The following is a 16,643-nucleotide window of genomic DNA, read 5'->3' on the forward strand; positions in this document are numbered from 1 at the left end:
AATGCATGTATTTAAGAGGGCAATGTGATGATCTGCATGCAAACCTTGAGGTGGTCTTCACAATCAGGTTAAGCAATGCACCCATCACCTCACAGTTACTGTGCAGAGAGAATGCCTAAGGTCTGCTCAGCACACAATATTTAACACAATATTTAACTGTCATTCCTAATCATTTCACTCAGGACAATTCTAGTGAATATTTTTTTCTTAACATTTTGAAGCTGTTACTCCACTCTCAATCTGTTTCCTTTATAGTGTAAAGTGTTGTCTCTCCTTATGGGATCTTTTTCTCAGCTGCTTTTAAGGTCTTTTCATCCATCTGCAGTCTCACTGTGTGTCTAGATGCTTTTCTTTGTGTTGTCCTGTTGGCATACACTGTGATCATTAGGTTTATGATGTTTGTCTTTATGATCTGTAGTTGTCTGTTCTGTACTCAATATTGTTCTCTTTCTGAGATTTTAAAGCTCTTATTTTTATTTCAGCTTTGTATAATCTGTTAGGCTATTTTTTTAATTTCAATTATCATCTTACTCATTTTCAAAAGGCATATTTCATTATTTCTGAGACACGCTTGGTCATTTTGATGGATTTTTATGACTTCTTTTTCTTGCATTGGCCAGTTTAAATCTGCTTAAGAAGTTTCTGAACTTTTCCTTGTGATGCCATTCTTCCCTATGTTGGGTAATTTTATTTTGCAAATACTTAGTTGATTTGTGGGAATTAAAACATTCTAATTGGGCATGCACTTGCTTCTCTAATGTGGAACTGCTCATGGGACACTTTAGCTCTCCTCTTGGCTCCTGGCCTAATTCAGCTCCTCCCCTGCATTGGGTCCAAAGCTTTAGTCTCCCATTCCCAGTAGTGACAGCACATCTGTCCTTACATCAACCCTGACTTCTGTTTATTCACCACTTCTGCTCTGGTTCTAATTTATATATTGGCCTCGGAAGCTTCCCTGTTTTCCTAAAGTATGTTTATGACTTATTCAACAGTAACAGGAGACCCTTCAGCTTAGTCTTTCATAACCCCACAGCAGAATGTTACAACTGCCATTCTAGAGCCAAAAAAGTCAGTTTCATCTTAATAGTCACTTGCCTATCTCTGATGAACTACTTGATTCCTCTATAAAGTTTGTTGAATGCTTTAGTAGACTTTTACAGAATAAGTTTTTTGGTCCCATGTATTATCATACCTGAGGCCTTGAATAAAAAGCTAGGAGTTTGTAAAAGGATAATTCATGAAAAGAGTAAAGTAACGTTACTCATTGATGTTGCTATGACTTTGTGTCTATTCACCCTGAATAGCTCAAGTATCAGTTATTTTATATACACCAGATCCTTCGAGTACTGATGTCATAAACCCCTTTATAAATATAACTACTTGATGTAGATTCAGAAAATAATTGCATTTTGTCTGAAACTGCAACCTCTTTAAAATTCTTTGGCCTTTGGCCAAAAGTAATAAAATTCCTACCCGACTATAAATTCCTTTATTTCCTCCTACAAGTCTACAAACAATTATTTTTTTCCTGTCTGGAAACTAGTGTTCAGAAATAAGCGATACAGTGGCTATTTGTATTACAGTGGCTATTTCATTACATTCTAACACCATGCTTTAATTTTCCTTCTCTTTGTTTCATTTCTCAATACTTACTCCAATGCAGTACTAAATCAATGTGGTCAGCTTTATTAAGGTTTAAATTTACCTACCATGTGTGCAATCCTGGTCTGGCAAATTTAGAGTTGTGCCAGTATCACCATAATCTAGACAGATCATTTTCATTGCCCCCTCCCCAAAATTCTGACGAGCTATACTTGCAGTCAGTACCCTCTCTCCCTGCCTCTTCCCCAGGCTGTCTATAAATCTGCTTTTAGAGTATTTCATAGAAGTGAAAGACCCTATAGTCTATTGCTTCTGACTTCTTTCTCTCAGCATAAGGTTTACCTCATCCACAGCAGCATTTTTCTTGCTGAACTGTATGCCATTTTATGATTATACCCCAATTTGTTTAGCCATTCACCAGTTGGTCATTTGGATTATTTCCAATTTTGGGCTATTATAGTCATGAACACGTTCTTAGTGTGAACGTGTGTTTCCCATTTACCTTGGGTAAGCTCAGACAAGCGGGATTGCTAGCTTGTAATGTTTTTTTAACGTTGTAAGAAGCTACTGAACTGCTACCCACTGTGGCTGTGCTATATTACCTTCCTATCAGCACGGTATGGGGTTTCTGGTTTCTCTTCTTCCTCTCTAACACTTTATATTGTCCGTTTCTTTTACTGTAGTCATCCCACTGCCTGTGAAGTGGCATCTCATGTGGTTAAATCAATGCATTTAATTCTGCAGTGTTTTTTCTAAAGGCAACGGCTGTCCTCTAGTGGTGAACCCTGCACATTACACCTAGAAAAGGCTCGTTAACGAGAAATCTGAAGCCTGAAGGGAAAACCTGTTAAAGTTTCCATTCATGTGCCTACGTTGTTGAGTACATTGAGACCCAGGTTCAAAATATTTACCTCATTAGCACTAATAATAATCCTCAGGAGATGGCTGGTTGTTTTTGACTTCTACTTAATCCCCGGAGGTGCATTATAGTCAAAACTAAGCTTTTGTGCTTCAGATTTCATCCAATTTATGTACTAAAATTTTTGGTGTAAGGGTTTACCTGTGGAGTGGCTACAAAGGAGGGGAGGGAAAGGCCACAGTTTAGTTGACTCAAAAGCACCAACCACATCCTTTCAAACCAGAGTCAAGGAGTAAATAGCTCTTATAAGCGGGATGAATGTAGATACAATGAATTGCACACATGGAATGCCTGGTGGTTCCTTGGTAGTTTCAGGTAACACTTTGTAAATATGCCTATGGAGAGTTGTAAATTTTTAGGAGAATGGGTCTCAGCTGCCCCCAGGCTCCTATGGTTCTGTTGAAAGGAGAAAGCAACATGCACATAAAAATAGTGAAAAAATTGAGCATTAAGGAAAGGACGTGCCCAGGGATTTGCTTAAGGAATGTGGATCTGGTAAGTAAAGAAAGATGCAGCTTCAGGAAATTAGTAGAGCCAAATGTTTATAGTTGCTTAAAAGAAGCTTCTACAAGTTTTGTTTTAAAGCAACAGATCTCACTTACATTTTTAGAAAGTGGAGAGAATGTACACGTGAGAAATATCCCTAACTTCTTGTGCCTTAGCACAGTGCATTTACCCAACAATGCATCTTGCTGACCCAATTCCATAAAACGGTCATGTTTGTGTGCATATATACACGCAAATGCCGGAACTCAAAATTGAGAGTGTGGGTGGGCCTATGTTTGATGAACTACTCCAAGGAGGCCACACCATCCATCTATCTGTGTGTGATACGATACACAGTGATACTGCTTGATAGTAAAAAGGGTCCACTCCTTTTATCAGGGCAGATAACAGGGTATAAGCTTTAGGATAGGAGGAAATTTATACATTTAAGAATAAGCATTGGATAACAGGGAAAACTGAAATACTCGGGGATTAAACTTGTAAAATGTTGCTATAGTGAATATTGTTTTTTAAAGAACATGTGGAGATACTGAATAACTATGGTATCATTACCAAAACCAAACAACCTCTGGATATATAGGAATTAATAGGGACAATTTTTTCACCTCTGACCTTTGAAAATAAATGTTTTAGGTGGGCCTCCCTGGTGACGCAGGGGTAAAAGACAGTGCTGTTGGGCTATTGCCAGCCACTGCAGCACAAGTTCAATCCCCACCGAGGGAGGTGACCCACATTGCACAACAGACCTCTCCTGCCTCACCTGCTGCCTGTTCTGTTCCCACTACATCTTTGGTGATTCCTCTCACCTCCCACACCTCTGGCCTGTATCCCAGGTCTTGAATGCATAAATAAATCTTTAAAAAATATATAAATAAGCAAAAATTCTGGCAATTTTAGCAACCACTCAAGGTGCACTAGTGTCTTGACTAGTACTAGTTAAGGAAGAGCAATTTGTAAACCAACATCAGACAAGGAAAATCCCCCTTGGTGCTGGTCATAAAGTTTATAGACATTGCAGATTCTCCAACTTTCCTCCAGCTCCAATTTATAAAGCCTTCACCTCCTACTCAACCCAATTTCACTAGTTATCTAGTACAGCACAAAAATGGTTAAATGTGACAGTGTTAGTATACTGATAGCAGATGACCTTAAAACAGCTTGTAAAAGCCATGTTTCCTCCAGCTCATTCTCCTGCAAAACACCCTTCATAAGGTTGAGTCAGACACATCTGTATCAAAATTGAGATATCACCTTTTAGGGCGTGCTGGGGTATGGCAAACTACTTCAGCTTAGATGTCATCTGTAAAGCATAGCAGCTCATTTGGAAGGTGGGTTTTAAAATACAGCTGTGATTAATAAGAAATAAAATACAGCTGTGAAAAGTCCCCAGCACTCATGGTGATTTAACATATTCCTTACCCCTTCCACATCATTTCACTTTCTAGGTCGGTCGTGCTGGAGCAGTAGGAATGTATCCCAGTGTAGTAAATAAAAGGAAAATGGCTGAGTGGCTGTTCTGTCGTCCCCTGCCTAACAGAGAAGCTGGTTCAGGCCACGTTGTCTTGCTGGAAATACGTCAATATGAAGTCACCTGTGACCTGATGAGAGAGGCTGTCCAGAACCTGGGGCTCTCATCTATGCTCGACGCCGATAAACATTGAAGCAGGTTACCTTACACAAAGGAGTCACTCAAATTGTTGAATGGGCAGGAATAAATCCTCAGAAGTGAGAAACCACTCTTTTCTTTCTTTCACCTTTGTTTGAAATAACAAATATCAGGTTAATAGGACTACATCAAGTGAGTCTCACAACTAACTGAAATGACCAATTTGAGATTTGATCTCTATGGCCCATAGAGAAATCCATGGTGAAATTCATTCTGGATATCCAGTGGGTGTCAAAGTTGCCATTATTGGGCCTCCCTGGTGGCACAAATGGTTAAGTCGCAGCACAATGAAGCTACTACTGCAGCACTGAGTTTGATCCCTGGCCAAGGAGGTGACAGCAGACCTCTCCTGTCTCACCCGCTGCGCCCCTCAGCAGTGTATTTCAGTAGATCTGTCTGTTCTGCTCCCCACTCTGTCTCTGGTGAATCCTCTCACCCCCTGTACTTCTGGCCTGTACCCCAGTTCTTGTGTGCATAAATAAATATTAAAAAAAATAAAGTTTAGATAGAAATAATTGACTTTGCATGCATAGTGTAATCTCTTCTAGGAGTTTTGCATGTGCATGTATCAATTTGTTGTAATTTTTTCTGACAGTTGATTTGATGCTGCATCTACTCTCTCTCTGCAACCTGCTCCTATGACAACCCCCACACCAGAACAGAGGGGGGCTGCAGTCCCAGCAGAGCAAGGCAATTCACTAATGCTCTGGAGGTGGCCGGAGAAGCAGTAGCTGTGGCATAATGCAGGGCTTGTAGGAAGCATCATGAAGCCAGCAGACTGGAAAATATTTCCACATGCTTTTGCCCAGGAGAATCTACACTGTGAGCCATATTAGAACTAGGATCTAGGACATTTGGTTATGTCTGATCACTTTTTCTGACGAGAAAACAAATATCAATAACTAAAACATCTACAGTTCCTTTCTGTTTGCAAAGTATTTTCATAAACATAATTATGTTTGATTATTACAATAACCCTGGCCAACACCCCAGCTCTTATACATATAAATAAATCTTTTAAAAAAAAAAGTTGCCATTATTTTGTAGCTTCCAATTTATCCCAGATGAATGTCATTTCTTGGTCAAGTAATAACTTTTAAAGATTAGTGGAGCTTCAGATTCTAAAGGCCTATGTCAGGGGTAGACATGGCATTTCATTCCCTCAGCTGTTGATCATTGTCTCCTATGGGATTGGAGAAGAAAGAGATGGAAACTCTCAGCAGCATGTGAATGATGTCTTCTGAGGTGTGGGACAATGGAGTAAACTCCAAAGAGTCATGCAGTAGATGAGAGGCAATTAACAACATGGCCCAATTTAAAAATTAGAGAACAAAAATACAGCCTCATAGAAAATGAGCTAAGTATGGGGATAGGTATTCCATAGAATCAGAAAGAAACGGGCAATGTATTTGTAGTAGGATGTAATGTGTAACTTCAATTGTCTGATAAATGCAAATTAAAGTCCTGCATATTTATATTGCATCCAAAGCTAGCAAGAATATAAGTTCAACCACAGTTAGTAGCAGAATTTTGGGGGGAGAAGTGGTTTGGTAACATTAAAATTTTTAATTTGGCATATATTTTGATCCAGACATCTACTTTCCAGAAACTTATCCTGTAGAAATACTGGAATAATGCACAATGACCCTCAGTATAACACTTAGTAATAGTAGAATATTAGGCGAGGGGATGCTTGTGTGCCTAACAGGAGGATATCAATGAAATAGTGATATATTCTTATTACACAATATTTTGCAGCAAAAATATAAAGCATAGAACACTAATAAAGTAAAAAGTCAGAATATAGCAAATCCAAAGTTATATATATATATATATTTATAGAGGCATTTTTTTAAATTTATTTGTTTGTTTTTTGTTTATACAAGCACTGGGTACAGTCAGAAGTGCGGGAGGGTGAGAGAAATCACCAGAGCCAGAGCAGGGAGCAGAGCAGGCAGAAGGACCGAAGTACACTGCTGAGGGGAGCAGCGGGTGGCAGAAGAGGTCTGTGCGCCATGTGGGACCCTCCTCCGGTGGCAGGGGAGCAGCCGGGGATCGAACCGGCGCTGCAGAGGCCGTGGGCAGCTTCGCAATCCAGCGCTCAACCGCTGTGCCACCGGGGAGGCCCCCAAAGTTATATTTTAAAAGAATGTATAGAGATATATAAAACTCACACAATTCAACCAAAAAAAAAAAAAACCCAATTAATAAATGGGCAGCAGATATGAATGGACTATTCACCAAAGAGGATATGCAGATGGCCAAAAGACATGAAAAAATGTTCATCATGACTTCTAGTAAGAAAGATGAAGAATAAAACTACAAAGAGTTACTCCCTCATGTATGTGAGAATGGCATGCGTTAAGAAAACCCCAAAAAGTGTTGGAGAGGATGTGGAGAAAAAGGAACCCCATTACACTGGTGCAATCGTCATGGAAAGCAATCTGGATTTAACTTAAAAAACTAAAAGTTTTGCCACTTACAATCATACTCTTGGGCATGTATCCTGTGAATATGAAACAATCAACAGAATATGAAACTATCTGTTCTACCATGTGTTCACAGCAGCATTATATACAATAGCTAGGACAGGGAGGCAGCCTGAATGGTCACTGATAGGTGATTGGCTCAAGAAGATATGGTATGTACACACCATGGAGTATTATATTGCCATGAGAAAGGATAAATGTAGCCATTGTCAATGAAGTGGAGGGAATTTGAGAAAATTATGTGCAGCAAAGTCAGATCAATAAAAACAAATGCTGGACATTCACATAGCAAACAATTGGATAACATGAAACATTTTCAAAAACTAGTGGTCATTAATAAACATTTTGAGGGCTCTGAGGTTAAGGAAGTGAACAAGTAGACAAGGGTAGTAGTGGTGGGGAAATTCACAAGAGAAGAATCACCAAAAAAAAATTTTTTTAAATGTGTAATTGCTCAAAAAAAGTTCTGAAGGAGGCACACCAAATTTAATGACTGCTAAGTCTGAAGAGGAAGGGATGAGGTTGATTTGCCTTGAATTTTTTGCTCTCTATGCCTTTGTCATATTTGATTCTTTTAATCAATCTCTTTGTGAATCAACTTGAAAACAATTTTAAAAACTCCCAAATGGGGCCTCCCTGGTGGACTAGAGGTTAAGTCATATCACTGTGCTGCAGCCTAAGTTCAATGCCCGGCCAGGGAGTTACCCACACGGTACAGCAGAACTCTCCTGTCTCACCTGCTACTCCCCTCAACAGTGTATTTCAGCCAGTCTGCCTGTTCTACTCCCCACTCTGTCTCTGGTGTGTCCTCTCATCCCCCACACCTCTGGCCTACACCACAGGTCTTCTAAGCAAAAAAAAAAAAAAAAAAAAAATTCCCAAATGATTCTCATGTACATGTAGATTTAGGGACATTTCAAGATGTCAGATCACTTGCTGTTGCATTGACAACACTGCACTGACAAATGGGAGACATGGAGCAAGCTGTTGGCTGCAGGATGCTGCTTAAGAGCTAGATCCTGGTCTTCTTGTTGATAGAATAATTATACAGCATCAGTTGTAAGGGGAAGGAGGACAAAAAGAAAAGGGAGGGTTAAGACTAGAAATGTGCTCTGTTATGTCAGGGGTTGGGAGTCTGCCCTCCAGGCACTTCTCATCTGCTTGCTGACTTGGTATTGTCATTGAGATCAAGCCCTAGATCCCCAGCCAGGGTTTCAATCTTATCAATAAGGCAGTTCCACTGATCAGCTTCTGGGGTCCCTTGTCATACATCAGGTCATACCTTGTGATGCATAACCTTCTCAGAGTGATCAAGCGTTAAGCTCTTGGTTGATTTGAAAGGCACCTTGTAAGGTTTGGCTCCTATGACTGATTGACGGAGCAATTCTGAACAGGCCGCTTTGAGATGTTTGTGAAGTCCTCAGTTGCAATCCTGGGTACCAAATCCTACCTGCAGAAGGAGTTTGTTTTAAGACAACAAAGATGGTAAAGCAAGGAGTTGAGAAGTCAGCTAAAGACATTTTTCTAAAGCTCATGCAATTGAGTACAATTGCTTTTCCACAACTAACAATGGGAAGACATATAGAAAAATGTGTGCATTTTTGTATGTTGTTGCTTAGATGCTCTTTTACAGGCATGTCTAGCAAAGAAAAGATACAAATCTGCAATTGCTTCTGCCTCCTAGACATGAAATAAGGTGCATGAGATGTCAGAACTGGGCTCCAGTCACGCTGGTAAATAGAAAGAGTGACATAGAGCACTGCTCTAGCTGGCTCTTTTAAAGCTAAAATGGAATTGTCTGTTTCGAAAGTGTTTCAGTGTGTCAGGAGGGCACAGCCTTTATTATCAGAGGCTTGTGTCTCACTACAGTTTTGTAGTAACTGTACAGCTTTCAGCTGAGCGTGGACTATGAGGAAACCACAAACACTTAAAGTGTCCTGTTCTGAGACAAAACAGACTAGACAGGTACAATTATCTAATCACAACCAAAATAACAGCAGATAAACTCCTGATTATTATCTTATAAAGACCTGCTGGACTTCAAAGTTGTTTGTAATGGATTAGAGGGTCCTAGATTCCTAATTAAAAGTAGCTTGGATTGTGATTTCCATTTACATGACAATTGACATTCCCAGCTGCCCTGGCAAATAGTGAACAAAACTCCATTAAATAATTCAGGCACCAAGTGTCTAAATACTTGATAACAAAAAGACTGAGAAGGACACAATGGGAAATTATTGCTTACCTCAGAGTTGTTACTGGTTTTCACGGTAGGAAAACGGCCTGGCAGTGTCTGAGGGGCAGCCCTTCTGGGCCTGGAGACACAGAAAGCAGAAGCTGCAAAGACATTGATAGAAGTAGGCAGACTTCAAACTGAGAAGACTGTCCTAGAGTATCATAAGCTGAGAAGCAAAAGATCATTTGGAGACAAATATTGCAAAAATATGTTAATATCATGAACATAGAAATCAAAGGAAAAAGATGACAAGCCCGCAGGATCCATCTGTTCCTTTCCCTGCTCACCATCCTCTTCCTTTATTAACAGACTCTTGCTGGTGGTGAACCCATTCCACATGATTTAGGGGAAAAATTTCTCCCCCATCTACTGAGTGGGGCACTGAACTGGATCAAGGATTGGTCACATAACCCATACTGTGAAAATAGCAACTTGATATGTGAGGGGAAAAAAATACCATAGGAATAAAACTAGAAATGAAAACATCAGAAGACATTTTCCCAATTATCAGAATGTGTGATTTTACCCCCTTTGCATTTTCCAAACATAATATCCAGGATTGGTAGGAATATATTCCAAAAACACTGTGAGTATAAATTGATCATAATTTAACCAGGGCAATTTTGGCAATAACTAAAGTCCTTAAAAATACAGACATAACTCATTCAAACGATGATTTTGAATGCATGCTTACCAAATGAAAGGTAGGTTGGAACTGGGAAAAGCCCATACTTTTAATAGTGTTATACATTAACCAAAGACTCAAAATTAGTTTACTAAGAGAGAATTTCAGGTGCCTACAGATGTGATGCAATCTGAAGTGCACAATACCCTCTATCCTGAAGAATTCTTGCAAAATATAACCAAGCCTCAAGACCTAACTTTCTCTTTACAGTGAACATGGGTATTAGAAGACTGAATTAAGAATCACTTTTCTTTTTTACAGACTTATTTATTCATGTATGCAAGAACCAGGGTACAGGCTAGATTTGCGGGAGGGTGAGAGGATTCACCAGAGACAGAGTGGGGAGCAGAACAGGCAGATCTACTGAAATACACTGCTGAGGGGAGCAGTGAACGAGACAGGAGAGGTCTGCTGCGCCATGTGGGATTCTTGTTGGCCGGCCGGGATCGAACCCGCACTGTAGAGGCTGCAGACAGCTTCACAGAGCTGCGCTCAATCCGCCTGCGCCACCAGGGGAGACCCAAGAATCACTTTGGGAAGCACATAAACCCAAGATGTAGGACATTACATTTAAAAAACATTTTTTGTTGTTCTGGATTAATAAAGATAATGATCAAATGTAGTGCATGAAAATTGATTACATCCTGGCCAAAAAAAAGCAAGCTGCAAGGCCTTTGAAGGACAATTCCAAATTTGAATGTGGATCAAATATTAGATGTTGAAAATTTCCTTAGATATGATGGTATTATAGTTACATTGGAAAGTGTCCTGGGAAATATTTTCAGGGGTGAAATATATTCAGCGTAAGTATACACACGCACACATTTACATTGAAAACAGAGGAAAACATTGATTCTGCCTAAATAGTTTGCTTCAGGCGTGGCCATGGGATCATTCCCTACAAATCCCAAATTAGAAATACTCAATCAGTGGGGTTGGTTAAGTAAATTAATATAACCACACAATGCATAACTGCTGAAAGTTCTGACAGATAAGCTATGACATTGGAAGTTTTTGTGAAAAAGATGAAAGCTAAAAGGTATTCTATGGCCCATGTTGAAAGGCTAATTCAAATGAGATCTCTTCTCTTGACAAAAACGAAAACAGTTTCTCCCACATTCGCTTGCTTTCCAGTTATTGCTGACTTGAACTAAACTTGCTAAGGGTGCATCACTGTTACTGAGGCCACTGTAAGTAGAGGTTAACTTACCTTAACAACAAAAATGTAAAAGGAAGGAGTGGGTAGTGAGGTCTTGATCTGTTCAGAACCTGCCCAAGGTCAGCTGTTGGGATTTTGTGGTGCAATGAATGGAGGGAACAAACTAAGTCACCAGCACCTGAGTGCCCATGCCAGGTACTATGCCAAGCACTTTCCATATACCCTTTAATGTGATTCTGTCTTACTAGGCAGCTACCAAATCAACAGTTTATAAATGAGAAAATAAATCCAGAGAGGTTATGTGATCACCCAAGTTTGCATAGCAAACTGGAGAGATAGGACTCATATTAAGGAAGTCAGATTTCAGACTTGCAGGTCCATTCATTTCATCAAACCATTGAGGCAGAGTATTATTGCTTTAGGAGTGGCAAAAGGACAGACCAGATGGCCTTCAAATTCAATGCCAACATTCTACAAATCTACTTGGCAGTAAGAACTAAAGACTGACACATCCAGAGAGGAGGGACATAGAAGGAGAGAAAACAAAGCGAAGGGAGCTCAATGGACTATTGTGGTGGACTATGGGTGACTTGGTGGCAGGTGCACTATGGTGGAAATACAGGGCAGTGGTAGCAGGGGAATCCTATAATTCAAGAATATCAAATGCTACTTCAATAAAAAAAATTTGTATTTTTTTTTTTACATCATTGTTGATTTTTAAACAATCTTTGCTTCCTCCTACCCCCTCAGGTGTAGTCCCTGTAGTTTCTTTCACCAGTGCACCCGTGCACCATCACCTCAGTCCCCTGTGCTCCTCCCTCCCTCCCTCTGATCCCTCTCCTGCCTCCTCCCCTGTAGGATGTCTCTGATTTACAGTAAAAAAGTGTATAAAATGTTTTCTGGGCTAAAGAAACAGCTAGTTTAATGGGCCTGATACTAGACAAAAGAACTAGGAACAGGGGGAACACCTAACAGTGGGGCCAGAGAGGCATGGGGGGAGGGTGGAGGGCAGATCACACAGGGCATGGTGGATCCCCAGAGACTGCAGTGGGCCGAAGAATACCACCACTCCCCACGCTTCCCAAAGACATCCACAGACTAACCCTTGAAATCCATGATTGTATTTGCAGATGTGATTAAGGATGTTTAGAGGTGAGAGTGTCCTGGATAATTCAGGTGAGGACAATGTGAAAAAAAATAAAAAGGACTAAAGATGGCCAGGAGGCACAATGTGCGTATTTCAGTCTATTGAGATAAATAAATGGTCACTGTTGCAGCTGGCAGTTGCTAAGAGAAGCCAAGCTCAGGAGGCTAATTTGTATGTAAGATCTTACTGATAAACTGAGTAAACAGATGAGCTAGTCCTCCCTGGTGGCACAGCGGTTGAGCGCCAAGCTGTCCACAGCCTCTGCAGCGCAGGTTCGATCCCAGCTGGCCAGCAAGAATCCCACATGGCGCAGCAGACTCCTCCTATCTCGCCCGCTGGCCCCCTCAGTAGTGTATTTTGTCAGTCTGCCTGTTCTGCTCCCCGCTCTGTCATTGGTGAGTCCTCTCACCCTCCAGCGCATCTGGCCTGTACCCCGGTTCTTGTATAAATAAATAAAAATCTTAAAAAAAAAAAAAAAAAAAAGATGAGCCATCCTCTCTGTCTGCTCTTATCTCAACCGCACATCCGTACTGGGAATGGAGGCCCATGGCTCCTCGTGAGACTCTCCGTGGCTATCGAGCAATGGTAACGCTTTTTTACAAATAACTTCATTCAGCAAAATGAAAGCATGGATTCCACTCCCACGATTTCTCTAAATTTTTATTAATTTTTTTTTTTTTACAGCTCGATCCTCTTGTGAAAAGGAAAGAATTTGAAGATGAACAAGTCAATTACATGTTTTCTTTTTAAACAGCAATTAATCCTCATTACAGAGAAGAACAAACAAAAGATCTGTGGCACATTATCTTTGGAGAGATCTTTTGCAAATTTTTCCTCTAAAAAAAAGAAAACAAACGAATTCTCACAGATCAGGTTTGTCTCTTTCAAAGGACTATACAAGGCAGCTAAATTTTATTCACAAAAGCCCCAAGTTCAGTTCCATTGCTGAAGTAGATAAAATACACGGAGTCCCCCTTGTTAGGTCTGTGTTGCACATCTTCCCATTGAGAGCTCACTGCTTCCCTATCCTACGCACAAAATCACTGTGTGGACGAGATAGGTGGCACCTTATTCCACAGTAAAAGAAAATTCGTATTATTTTATGATAGACCAGTGATTTTTACTTATCAACTGGACGATTTATTCCTTTTTAAAGCAATTTTAATAATACCAAGATTTGACTTTCCTCTAAAGTTATAAGAAAGCAAAAAATATATAATATAATATAATATATAATGGTAATAAATAAAAAAAGGCAACCCTGCTCAGGTATCATCCAAAATATGATCACATTCAGAAAAAAAAAAAAAACCTAAAGATTTGAGACACATGCCTATACACACGCGCACACACGGCACACAGACAGACACACACAACATGAACAGTGTATACTTGATATCTGAGGGGGCATGTGCAGTAATTTTAACAATACATGTTGATGGCCTGAAAAAAAGGCGAAGGTAATACTGCCTGTGTTAAGCAAGCATCGCTTAAACATCTACTTTGAAGCAAAAAGCAAGTTCTCTTCCTTCGGTCAGCCACTGCCTGTGTGAGGCGAGCGGCCAGCCTGGCTGCCAGTGGTCTTAGTCCCTTGTCCTTCAGGTCAATGTGGTTCATCTGAGGCTCCCAGGGAGCTGTTGGTGCCCTTCCCTGCCCACTTGGGTAGAGAAAAACAGCCACCTCTACCCACCGCAGTCCCTGCTGCTCTCTGACATGGATATGTACATAGTGAGATTCACCCCCCAGACACGAGGAAATTTACAGCTATCTCAAGAAAGAAGCAGATGGTACTTGTCAACTTATCCCAAGTAAGAACTAAAGAACACAGCTGGTGGCCACAATTCACTCTCAGTCACTGAGAAATCAACAAAATGGACTGCATGTTTGAGGTTTACACAGTGGAAACACCTCTTGTACTGCTGGAGGGAAAATCCCCAACTCCATGTTGGAGATTCTGCCACGCCACCTCCCACAAACAAAATGACAAAAGGTAAAGGCACAGGAAATATCTTACATCGGCTAATTCTAACAGGACCAAATAAAACAGAAGAGGCAGCCACTGGAGAAAGGGGAAAAGGAGTAAACTCCACCCTGGTCCTGACACCCGCCCCAGCCACAACACAGAACTCATTCATCTCAGGAGCAAATCTCCATGGTTATGTTTCTAAAAGAAGCCCAAACAGTCTTGCAAATGTAAATACTGCTAATCAGTGGTAAAGAGTGTAATAGGTGAAGTGGTAGAATTTTTCAAAGATTTTGTGTAGTGTCTGGAAAAATAAATTCTTTAGAAAAAAGCACAATCTGCGGTGGGAGGTAGGGAATCAAGCCTTATTTAATTCATTTACCTTCAAATGTACAAATACACCTCAAACTTCATGAAGCAGAAAAGCCAAAGGTGGCAAGACCAACAAAACATCTCTTAAAGCCATGGCAAAATAAATATAACACTATCTTCAAATTAGCATTATTTCATAATGCAGTTTGGTCAACAAAGGCACAGTAAATCTATCCAATTCAACCAGCCTCTTAATTCTGCAAACACACAAACTGCTTGCAAACCAGAGAGAGTTCTGTTCATTTTGGAGGGCACAATGGTTTCTTTTTGCTTCTAAAAGTTATTGAACAGGAATCATAATAAAATAGTAAGCCACTCCTGATCCTACTAACATTAACATTTAAGGTACCAATTAAGGCAAGTTTTTGGCCAAAAACGGACGGTTTGTTAGCTTCTAAATAGCCTAAGATCTGGAATTAGAGGATTGAACAGGGAGATAAGTGTGGTCCAATCTGTCAGGAAAATAAACATTTTGGTCAAAACAGATCTATAAAATAAAGGTCCTTTTGTCCAAAGAAATCAGATGCCTCTCCCATTCAGTATTTGGCTAAATCATAACATGAGATAAGCTGTTCTCCTGCGGTAACGCTCGTCCTGGCAACATGCCCGCTGGACCCCCCAACTCCTCACCGGGCCAGCATGTGGCCTGCATCTCACATCTTAACCCAGTGTAATCTGGTAAATTTTATTAAGTGTTTTTCAATGCTCAGCAGAAACCTCAGTCTGGCTAAAATCTCAAGTTCAGTGATTCACATTTTAATTATCTCCAGAAAGGACAGAAACAACCAATATTTTTAAGAGACAGCATTCTTTCATTTCCTAGTAAAGACATTCATACAAACACACAAAACTGTCTTGTGAGAGGCAAGATTCTATACTCAATTTTCACTCCTTACGGTATTTTGGTATTTGTCTCACTGAGAAACATGTACTATTACTGCTATTAGAAGAATTTCACATATTCAAAGACTTAATTTCATAATCTAGTCCTTTCAATGATCTCAGTATACATTTTGCCTTTGAGAATTTAAGTATGAAGAGAAAAGTGCAAATGATTGGAAGTATCCTTAGATTTCTATACACAACTGTAACAGCAAAATGGCCTTGTGAATATTAAGTATTCATCTGCCACTACCTTTCATAGTCTTTTTAAAAAGTAGCCATTAGAAATTTCCTTTTCAGTACAATGCATGTTGAAGTAAGAAGGTGAAATATTCTATGATCAAAACAGTATGAACTGATCTCTGCAAGTCCATTAGTTCTTCAAGGGACAAATAAAATTTTGCTAGAGAGGACAGGAAAAAAGAAAACACACACAGAGTAAGGCCACTGCAGTAAGTTTAGAATTGGCTGAGAAACTGCCTTGGAAATGTCTTCAGTGAAGGGAACACCGGACACGCTGACGGAACATGCACTGCACACTCTTCCCCCAACCCCCACCCCCACCTCTCTCCACCCTGGCCCCCCACCCCCAATCTGCATAGATCAGAGCTCATCCTAAAGATGAGTGGCTCATCTTGGGGAGTTGTGGGGTAAAGGGGAGGCAATGACTAAGAGGGAAACAAGATGTTAAATAGTCACATAAGCCTCACCCTTGTCTGTCCTCTCCCACGTATGAGAGGGACACGCAGTGCCACCCACCAGGCTACTGTGTCCTCTGAGCAACTGCTAGTGTAAAAAGGGTCATGACTTCGCTTTCAAACATCAATAAATGAAAACAGTTCATCAAGAGCATACATCGAGTTCTTACTCACATATTACTACTGTAGTAATTCTCTCCGCTTTACCCTAAACGTGAGGAACAGGCCTCTGACCTAGCTACGGATAGGAAACAAAAGAACAGGCTGTAAGACACTGAAAGAACAGCATCATAAAAAACAATTTGTAGTGAGGAAAAT

This window comes from Talpa europaea (assembly GCF_964194135.1).
Source record: "Talpa europaea genome assembly, chromosome: 5".
Classification (NCBI taxonomy): Eukaryota; Metazoa; Chordata; class Mammalia; order Eulipotyphla; family Talpidae; genus Talpa; species Talpa europaea.